Source organism: Carassius carassius, chromosome 2 (assembly GCF_963082965.1).
Source record: "Carassius carassius chromosome 2, fCarCar2.1, whole genome shotgun sequence".
Taxonomy (NCBI): domain Eukaryota; kingdom Metazoa; phylum Chordata; class Actinopteri; order Cypriniformes; family Cyprinidae; genus Carassius; species Carassius carassius.
The window spans coordinates 13,480,842-13,491,224 of record NC_081756.1 but is presented as its reverse complement, the minus strand read 5'-3'; the positions used below and the strand labels follow the sequence as shown (position 1 = coordinate 13,491,224).

General features: G+C 37.5%; 1 pseudogene; it reads right to left on the bottom strand.

Moving 5' to 3' along the window:
- Positions 1–3,450: 3,450 nt before the first annotated feature.
- Positions 3,451–10,198, bottom strand: LOC132098564 (glycogen phosphorylase, muscle form-like; annotated as a pseudogene).
- Between the last annotated feature and the right edge of the window lie 185 nt (positions 10,199–10,383).

Below are 10,383 nucleotides of genomic sequence, written 5' to 3'. Positions count from 1 at the left end.
ATATATATATATATATATATATATATATATATATATATATATATATGTCTACATTGAAGTTACAGTAGTTACATGTAATGTTATTTAATGACAAAATAAATGTAACTGTAATATGTTACTGAGAAAAAATGTGTAGTTAAATTGGTTACTTATGAAAGTATTAACAATTACAAAGGGAGTAACATCTGAATAGTTTCAGAATAATAAAGTGTCCGAGTGGATTTGTGCCACGCCATTAACTGCGTGAGAGCCAACGATGCAGAGATGAGCCATGTTGATCTTCTTCTGTCCGTCCTCCTCAATAAGGGACATGCGTCTTAAACGATCATGATCGCCAGGGTAGAGCGCAGAGATCCTATGAGAAACAAGACAGAAGATGCAAGGTCAAAACAGAGCGTAACAGGCGAGAAAGTACATGGGAAGTTAATTTCCTTTTTACTGGATGCTGAGTCATGTTGAGCAGAAGAGGTTGTTTATATAACCAGACTGTGCAGTTTACTCCATATTTGGAGTGAATACAGTCCTACAGTCCATATGCAGTTACTGATCTCCCAACCCCCCTCAAAAACATTAATTCCTGATCTGCAAATAAATTTCAAATGCAATGTGCCATGAAGAGAACAGACCTCCAGGTGACGTCAGTTAACTTCGTAGATGATCTCTAGGTGACGGGGCAGAAGGTTTTGGAACAGGTCGACAGGCCAGCGTTCCAGTGGTAACACAGTGTGGTTAGTATGACGATAGGTAAGTAAGATGATAGAGGAAAGTGTCCGAGTACCGATGCATCGCTGAGGGTGTTTTAGTTCAATAACTGTCCCCCTCCTCAAATGTGAACGGCTGAACATCATGTGTTTGGAGGTCAATAGCGCCATCTAACGTCCTGAGGAATTACTGAAAATATGTCATTGCATCCCAGCAGCACTCGTGTAGTGACAGTGACAACAACGTCCTTCAGAAAAACAGTTTAAAGCATGTTTTTCTATTTATTGTATAATAATTACATTTTCAGTTGTTGGCCTTATATATATATTATATATATACAACCCGAATTCCGGAAAAGTTGGGACGTTTTTTAAATTTTAATAAAATGAAAACTAAAAGACTTTCAAATCACATGAGCCAATATTTTATTCACAATAGAACATAGATAACATAGCAAATGTTTAAACTGAGAAAGTTTACAATTTTATGCACAAAATGAGCTCATTTCAATTTTGATTTCTGCTACAGGTCTCAAAATAGTTGGGACGGGGCATGTTTACCATGGTGTAGCATCTCCTTTTCTTTTCAAAACAGTTTGAAGACGTCTGGGCATTGAGGCTATGAGTTGCTGGAGTTTTGCTGTTGGAATTTGGTCCCATTCTTGCCCTATATAGATTTCCAGCTGCTGAAGAGTTCATGGTCGTCTTTGACGTATTTTTCGTTTAATGATGCGCCAAATGTTCTCTATAGGTGAAAGATCTGGACTGCAGGCAGGCCAGGTTAGCACCCGGACTCTTCTACGACGAAGCCATGCTGTGTTATAGCTGCAGTATGTGGTTTTGCATTGTCCTGCTGAAATAAACAAGGCCTTCCCTGAAATAGACGTTGTTTGGAGGGAAGCATGTGTTGCTCTAAAACCTTTATATACCTTTCAGCATTCACAGAGCCTTCCAAAACATGCAAGCTGCCCATACCGTATGCACTTATGCACCCCCATACCATCAGAGATGCTGGCTTTTGAACTGAATGCTGATAACATGCTGGAAGGTCTCCCTCCTCTTTAGCCCGGAGGACACGGCGTCCGTGATTTCCAACAAGAATGTCAAATTTGGACTCGTCTGAACATAAAACACTATTCCACTTTGAAATAGTCCATTTCAAATGAGCCTTGGCCCACAGGACACGATGGCGCTTCTGGAACATGTTCACATATGGCTTCCTTTTTGCATGATAGAGCTTTAGTTGGCATCTGCTGATGGCACGGCGGATTGTGTTTACCAACAGTGGTTTCTGAAAGTATTCCTGGGCCCATTTAGTAATGTCATTGACACAATCATGCCGATGAGTGATGCAGTGTCGTCTGAGAGCCCGAAGACCACGGGCATCCAATAAAGGTCTCCGGCCTTGTCCCTTACGCACAGAGATTTCTCCAGTTTCTCTGAATCTTTTGATGATGTTATGCACTGTAGATGATGAGATTTGCAAAGCCTTTGCAATTTGACGTTGAGGAACATTGTTTTTAAAGTTTTCCACAATTTTTTTACGCAGTCTTTCACAGATTGGAGAGCCTCTGCCCATTTTTACTTCTGAGAGACTCTGCTTCTCTAAGACAAAGCTTTTATAGCTAATCATGTTACAGACCTGATATCAATTAACTTAATTAATCACTAGATGTTCTCCCAGCTGAATCTTTTCAAAACTGCTTGCTTTTTTAGCCATTTGTTGCCCCCGTGCCAACTTTTTTGAGACCTGTAGCAGGCATTAAATTTTAAATGAGCTAATTAAGTGGATAAAAGTGTAAAATTTCTCAGTTTAAACATTTGCTACGTTATCTATGTTCTACTGTGAATAAAATATTGGCTCATGTGATTTGAAATTCCTTTAGTTTTCATTTTATTAAAATTTAAAAAACGTCCCAACTTTTCCGGAATTCGGGTTGTATATATATATTCTACATTGAAGTTACAGTAGTTACATGTAATGTTATTTAATGACAAAATGAATGTAACTGTAATATGTTACTGAGAAAAAATGTGTAGTTAAATTAGTTACTTATGAAAGTATTAACAATTACAAAGGGAGTAACATCTGAATAGTTTCAGATTTCATTGATATCTTTCCCAAAATACATAGACAGCTCTAAGATATGAGACATCAATGTTTCAGCAGTTTAGGTCAAAGAATAGGACATATGCTGTTTTATTTCCTATGGTTGATGTACATGCTTTATTTTGTAAGATTAACATTGTTAGATGCCAGAGTTTTCTGACATATTTTCTATGCAAAGATTTGATTTCAAAAACAGTTTAATTTTACTATATATTATGATTTTAAATCCGTATTGGAGTGGATTTTTGCATATTTTGTAAGTCTGAAAGTAATCAGTGTTGAGTACTACTGTAGGGTTAACTCTGCCTGGTTTAAAAGTTTGAAAATGATTAACAGTTCATTAACATTCGTTAGAAATTAAGCAAAGTAATCAAATGTAATCAGTTACATTATTTTAGTAAAGTAATTGAAATAGTTACACTACTTAATACATTTTCAATAGGGTAACATGTAATATGTAACCTATTATAAAGTACCCTTCCCTACACTGTGTGTGTGTGTGTGTGTGTGTCAAGCTTTTAATTCTTTCATTCAGCAAGGCAATAAATAACATTTTTATATTACAATAAAAAACATATATTTTAAATTACAATAATTGTTCACAATATAACTGTTTTACTGTATTTTTATTAAATAAATGCAGCAATCATAAGCTCACTTTTCAATGATAATGTACATTAACCATTCTGTATTAAGTCACCTGGAAGACAACCATAAGAATACTTGCAAAAATCAGAAACAGTGATTAATCTCTTTATTTCATTTTGTCACTCTTCAAGGGCAGCAGCAGGACTGTTTGGTGTGTGTTGTCACCCACAATAAAGACAAAACATTCAGAGAGAACAAAGGAGGGGAATGAAGGAGATGGTGGAAGCTGGAGCTGTGAACAAAATAAGTTGCAGGTTAGATCCAGTCCATGTAGGGGAGACATAAATAAACCACCATCCATTATCACTAAACCAGGAATTTATGCCTACTTTAATTGCAGATTTGAAGTGTTGTCTGCTAAATAGCCTCTTCCTGCAATTCTAAAAGCACTGCACCACACATTCATTTCCTATTCTAAATAAGTCTACCATAATATATCTGAGTAAATACACTTCTGAATCTTGATCGCAGCCTGGCCAGTATGGAGAATCACACTTCAGTGCTATATTAGTTTTGCTGCCTCACTGGATTCAAGCAAAGTTTTTTGCAGGACCCCATCATTCCTGCAGGTCTTATGTGAAAACCAGTGTTTCAACAGGAAAGAACTACAGTAAAACTGAGGACAAAAGTGATAGATCATGCCTAAAGTGCTCAAGTGAGGAGCTATGAGCATCAACAGGCCAATGAAAGACGAGCAGAGATATAGACCTAAACATACACAAACAACCCTCATACGGTTAAGGCAGGTAGTTTCAAGCAGTCAGAATACATGACGGACATCTCTAGTAAAACTAGAGCAAGCTGTTTCTTGAGAAACCAGAATTATTTTCATCTTATGGTTGTAGAGGGTGATGATGTGCAGACAGTTCAACAGCTGTCTTTTGTATTCATGGATCCTCTTCACTTGGACATCAAGCATGGAGTTTGGGTTGATTTTTACATGGCATAGTTCTTCTAGATGCACTGCAAATTTCAACTTATTTTCCTGCAAACGGCAAAGCAACACAATACGATGTCCATCATGTACATGTAGAATATGCGCTAAATTTCACTATGAATGTGATTTTTTTGACTCACCTGTTTGACATTGGCAATGTCTTGAATGAAAGCATCATCATCCACAAACTTCAAGAGGCTCTTCAGCTGGCTCAGGTCGCAGATATAGTCTTCTCCAATTCTCAAATTTTTAACACAAGAGTCAACACTGGCTTACATTTCACAGTGTTTCTCTCATGAAGTTCTTGAATGGCTTCCAAAGGCTTGGACAAAAAGATGTATCAACTACGGTTATCATACTTTCTCTCAGTAGTGTTCCCTATCTGTTTATATGTAATTTTTTATGTAGAAATGTTCCTTACCTCGGCGATAACCTCCAGGGTTCTACATGACAAGCCAGCGACGAGGTTAGATACCATTAGTCTTGTTCTGAAACTTCTGTGGGTCCACATCATAGAAGTCCTTAAAAATGTACACAAAATCAACCCTAACAAATTAGATAGGACTGTTTAAAAGCTGTAAACATCTCTGAGTTATTCACCAAGGCTAAACACTATGGTAATGACAGATATGTTATGTTGATTTAACCAGTGGCCTTTAAATGTATTTGGATGTTTAAGATGCAAATGTATGAATGTCATTGCTGTGGACAAGTATGCTTATGTTGTCTTTTATTAAAATATATGCTCATGTTCATGTTGGGATTTTTTGAAAGAAATTATACTTTTGTTTGGCAAGGAAGGAAGGAAGGTGATCAAAAGTGACAGTAAAGACATTTTTTAACTTTACAATATATTTAGATTTTTAGGGTTCAACTTTGAAAACAATAAAAAAAAAAAAATGTTACTGTATTTTTGATCATATAAATGCAGCCTAGATGAAAAACATTTTTAAGATGCATTAAAAATCTTACTGTATACATTCTTAAATGTGGCTTAAGTGTCCAAATACTTTTTTGGGGGCCACTGTGATGTAATATAAAGCATTAAGAGACATACACAGTGTCTTTAATAAAGTGTCCGAGTGGATTTGTGCCACGCCATTAACTGCGTGAGAGCCAACGATGCAGAGATGAGCCATGTTGATCTTCTTCTGTCCGTCCTCCTCAATAAGGGACATGCGTCTTAAACGATCATGATCGCCAGGGTAGAGCGCAGAGATCCTATGAGAAACAAGACAGAAGATGCAAGGTCAAAACAGAGCGTAACAGGCGAGAAAGTACATGGGAAGTTAATTTCCTTTTTACTGGATGCTGAGTCATGTTGAGCAGAAGAGGTTGTTTATATAACCAGACTGTGCAGTTTACTCCATATTTGGATTGAATACAGTCCTACAGTCCATATGCAGTTACTGATCTCCCAGCCCCCCTCAAAAACATTAATTCCTGATCTGCAAATAAATTTCAAATGCAATGTGCCATGAAGAGAACAGACCTCCAGGTGACGTCAATTAACTTCGTAGATGATCTCTAGGTGACGGGGCAGAAGGTTTTGGAACAGGTCGACAGGCCAGCGTTCCAGTGCTTCTGGTAACACAGTGTGGTTAGTATAAGCACAAGTACGTACAGTGATGTCCCAAGCCTGAGAAGAAAGAGAATGAGAGAGTGTAGGCAGAATGAGATAAAAACTGAAAATTAGAAGAGGCAAAAAGAATACATTATGGTGTAGGTCCATGTGGGTAAAATTAAATACCCATAGTTTGGTAAACTTCTACAGTGGTGAAAGAAAACTACAACACATACATTTTTGCATTCCAACAAGAGATTGTATTGAAAAAAATATTGAGAGATTGATTACAGTGGTCAAAAGACAGAAAGATGTCAAATTGTCATCACTCCCTCAGCAGCATGGTAATATAACACAAAGTATTTATAAATGTACATTAAATGCAAAAATGAAAATATAAAAAAATAGATTTACAATTTTAATAACTGTTTAAACATGTCATCACAATCAGTAAAAAGGTCCCATTCTAAAAATCAGGAAATTTAAACTTTATGACCTCAATCTCATATCACCCTTATTAATCAATTTAATAGTCCTAGAGCATGGACAGCATGTCCTTTTTTTGAGCATGATAAATGACAAGATGACAAGGAATTTCCAGCTTACCGTGTCCCAGGTTAGTTTCGCATTATCCAGCAGTATTCTCATCAGTTCAGGGATGGCCAGCGCAGGATGAGTGTCATTCAGCTGTATAGCAACCTGACCAAAACAGCCAAAGGAAGGTAACAGTTTTTAAATGTGAAATTCCTTCACTGGTACTAATTTTGTTTAGGCCAATGCCTTCAGTTTTATTGTTCAGTATTATTAATGTGAATAAATCACCCCAGATATGTCACATACTGTGTTGAATGTTCTCTACAGATCAGTGTGTTAACATGAAACATAGTGCTGTCCGAGCTGTCTTACCTTATCTGGCAGTGTGGTCAGATCCATGCGCACTACCTCAGTCGAGCCAAACTTGGAGGCTTTGAACCTGCGGATAATGTTGTGGAGAGTCGCAGCCACCACAAAATACTCCTGCTTCAGACGCAACTCTTTCCCCTCAAAGAACTGACATATACAAACAGGAGGATCTGTTTACATTAAGGCTCCAAGAGTCCCGAGTTTTGTTTCTTAATATGAATCACTTGAGTGGACTTGAGTTGCACTCACATTGTCATTAGGGTAAAGCACACAGGAGATGTTCTCAGCTAAATTCTTGTCCAGAACGGCCTGGATGTAACCACCAACATTAACTGTTTAAGGAAACAGAAATTCTGTTAAAAGATCTAATGCCATTCCATTTTTTTATAAATTACATTAACATGTAATACTAGATATTTACAGAATGATAAAAGAATAATAAGGCTTATGGGCTTGTTAGAATATCTGACAATCATTCTTTGACTGATTGAAGAAAACTCACAGTCTTTGAGGTGGAATTCACATGGAGCTTTGACAGACCAGAGCCTCATTGTGTTAACAATGTTGTTCCTGTATCCTGGGACAGGTGTGTCATAGGGAAGGGCAAGGATGACCTGGTGAATCAAACAGTACATATGTAATGGGAAAATGTACAGATACAGTACCTCTGAAATAATGACACAATTTGGTTCTTGCTTTGCATATTGGTTGTTCTGTTTTAGTCTCTACTGACCTTCCTGATGTGGACTACTGTTCAAAAGATTGGGGTCAGTAAGATTTGTTTTAATGTTTTTTGTAAAAAAGTCTCTTAAAACAACTGTTTCTCTTAATATATTTTAAAATGTAACTTATTCCTACGATGGCAAAGCTGAAATTTCATCAGTCATTACACCAGCCTTTACTGTCACATGATCCTTCAAAAATTATTTTAATATGATAAATTGATGGTTAATTATTATTACAAATATTATATTATTATATTACCATTCATATGAAAATAGTTGTGCTACTTTATATTTTTGTGGAAACAAAGATTTTTTTCAGGATTCTTTGATGAATAGAAAGTTCAAAATAACCGCATTTGTTTGAAATAGAAATCTTTTGTAATTATAAATTTCTTTATTATCAATTTAATGTCTATATGTGGAATACAAGTATTAATGTCTTTCAAAAAAATCGTATTGACATCACACTTGAATGGTTGTGTACAAGTAAAAATGTGAATAATGGCATTTCCATTCCAAATAATGCATATACATGGTTTCTTTGCTCTCACTTGTGTGTCCACCCATTTCACTCCATCAGGGTTGTGCTCCGAACCATAGAAAAGCACAGGACGCATGTATTCAGGCCGGGCTTTTTCCCAAGGATTGCCATAATGCAGCCAATCATCCGCTTCCTCCACCTGTCAGATGATGTCAGTCATTTACTGAAACCCAGATGCACCAAAAGCAGTGAAATACATTTCACTGAGATACTAATGCAAGTACGTTTTACCTGCCAGCCATTCACTACTTTCTGATTAAAGATTCCAAACTCATATCGGATTCCATATCCATATGCTGCCAGGCCCAAGGTTGCTATGGATTCCAGAAAACAAGCTGAAGAATTAAGTGAATTAAAGCACCATCCCATAAACACAAGCCCTCTATTAATCTTATGATCAGCACATTTAAAGAGACTAAGTTTACCTGCCAGTCGTCCAAGGCTTCCGTTGCCCAGCCCAGCATCCTCCTCCATGTCCTGCAGCTCCTCCATTTCCAGACCCAGCTGAGAAGAAACAGAATATGAGAGCAAGAAGGTATGTAACCTCTGAGAGCACAGAGCATGCCCTGTTGCCTGGTTTTATATTTTATCAAAACATATATTTGTAGGTATTCTCAGCATAGCAGTGCATATCTAGAATGATTCATATCCTAATTATAATTAAAGAATGAGTGGCAACTGATCCAAGATTAGCAGTATTACAATACATATACACACAGCGCTAGATCTCCTCCATAAGCTCTTTATTTATAGCTCCTTTTTATTATTATGGTACCACTGGCGATGATGGTGACTGATAATGACCTCTTTCTTTATACAAAATTGTACTTTTTAAAGGTAAAGCATTGATGTGAATACTGACAGACAATGCTCCCAATGTATTAAAGATTTCCTCTATTTAGACAAATGAATAGTTCCAAACCAAACACACACCACTGGCTGAGCCAACGCTGTTATGTGGAACCCAGTGTAGGGCCATTCAGAAAGACTGCAATTCCTTTCAGAAACTACACACAATTAATTTACTTCCTTATAGATACTGCATAAATCAGTGGTTCTCAATTCCAGTTGTGGCCAGAAGGGATTCAGGAAAAACCAGAAGCTAAAAATAAATTGAATTTTCTAACTATTAGATTCTGTTTTATTAATGTCTACATCTACCCCTTACAATAATGCAAAAATAGCCATTATTGTTGTACATTGTGAGAAAAATTATGCTATATTGATTTGTGCATGCCCAGTAGGTTTTGATGTATGCCATCTACAACAAAGCTGTACTCAGAAATACTTTATCACTGCAGCACTCAATTTGCTATTAGCGTTCAGTTTTACAAATCTCCTCTCACCTGATAGATGGCCTCGTCACAGGCATTCTCCAAAGCTAAGTTTACCATGCTGTTTTGAAGGGTCCGCCCCATGTAGAATTCCAGAGAGAGATAGTACACACGCTGGAGTTGAGATAAAAAAGGAGAAAGGTGAAAAAAGATAATAACATTTAAAAAAAAACAAATTTTTTTACACCGATAACCTCCCGTTTGTCTGTCATTGGTGTACGAGCGGTCCCGGACTGTAGGATGAAACTGCGGCATTTGACTTTCTTACTTTCGGGTCTTTCTCTTAGTAATGCTGCTGCGTCCGGATCCATCTTCCCACCAAATGGTCGCGGACGGTGTGCGCCAGGGCGAAGTAGTAGTCGCGCTTCGTTGCTACATTTCGGTCCTTAACCAACGTGAAGTGCAGATGGCGATTAAAATTGGTCTTGAGGTCTGCGACGTTCTTGTTTAGCTCAAGTGGTAGAGCATTGCACTATGAAGCGCAAGGTTGGGGGTTCGATTCCCCGGGAACACACGATAGGTAAAATTTGATAACCTGAATGCACTGTAAGTCGCTTTGTGTAAAAGCGTCTGCTAAATGCATAAATGTAATTTTTAATTTAATTAAAATTTTATATAATAGTAGGTTTCATGCACCAGGGATATCAGTCAATGTGATGCGTGTGTAGCGACCGTAAGGTTGCGACGCACGTCACGGTGATCTCCAGCAGATGCTTCAGGGTCAAGCGCGCTCATTGGCGGTGCGAACTCCCCTAACCATGGATAGTATATATTTACCGGCTGGTCGTGGGCGGGTCATAATACATTCAAAGGCAGGTTTATTTATATAGCAATATAGAACAGAACAGAAATTCGTCTTTGCGCGTGGAGGTAACATAGCAAAAAACCGCTAGATCGCGGGCTGTATTATTCTACAGACA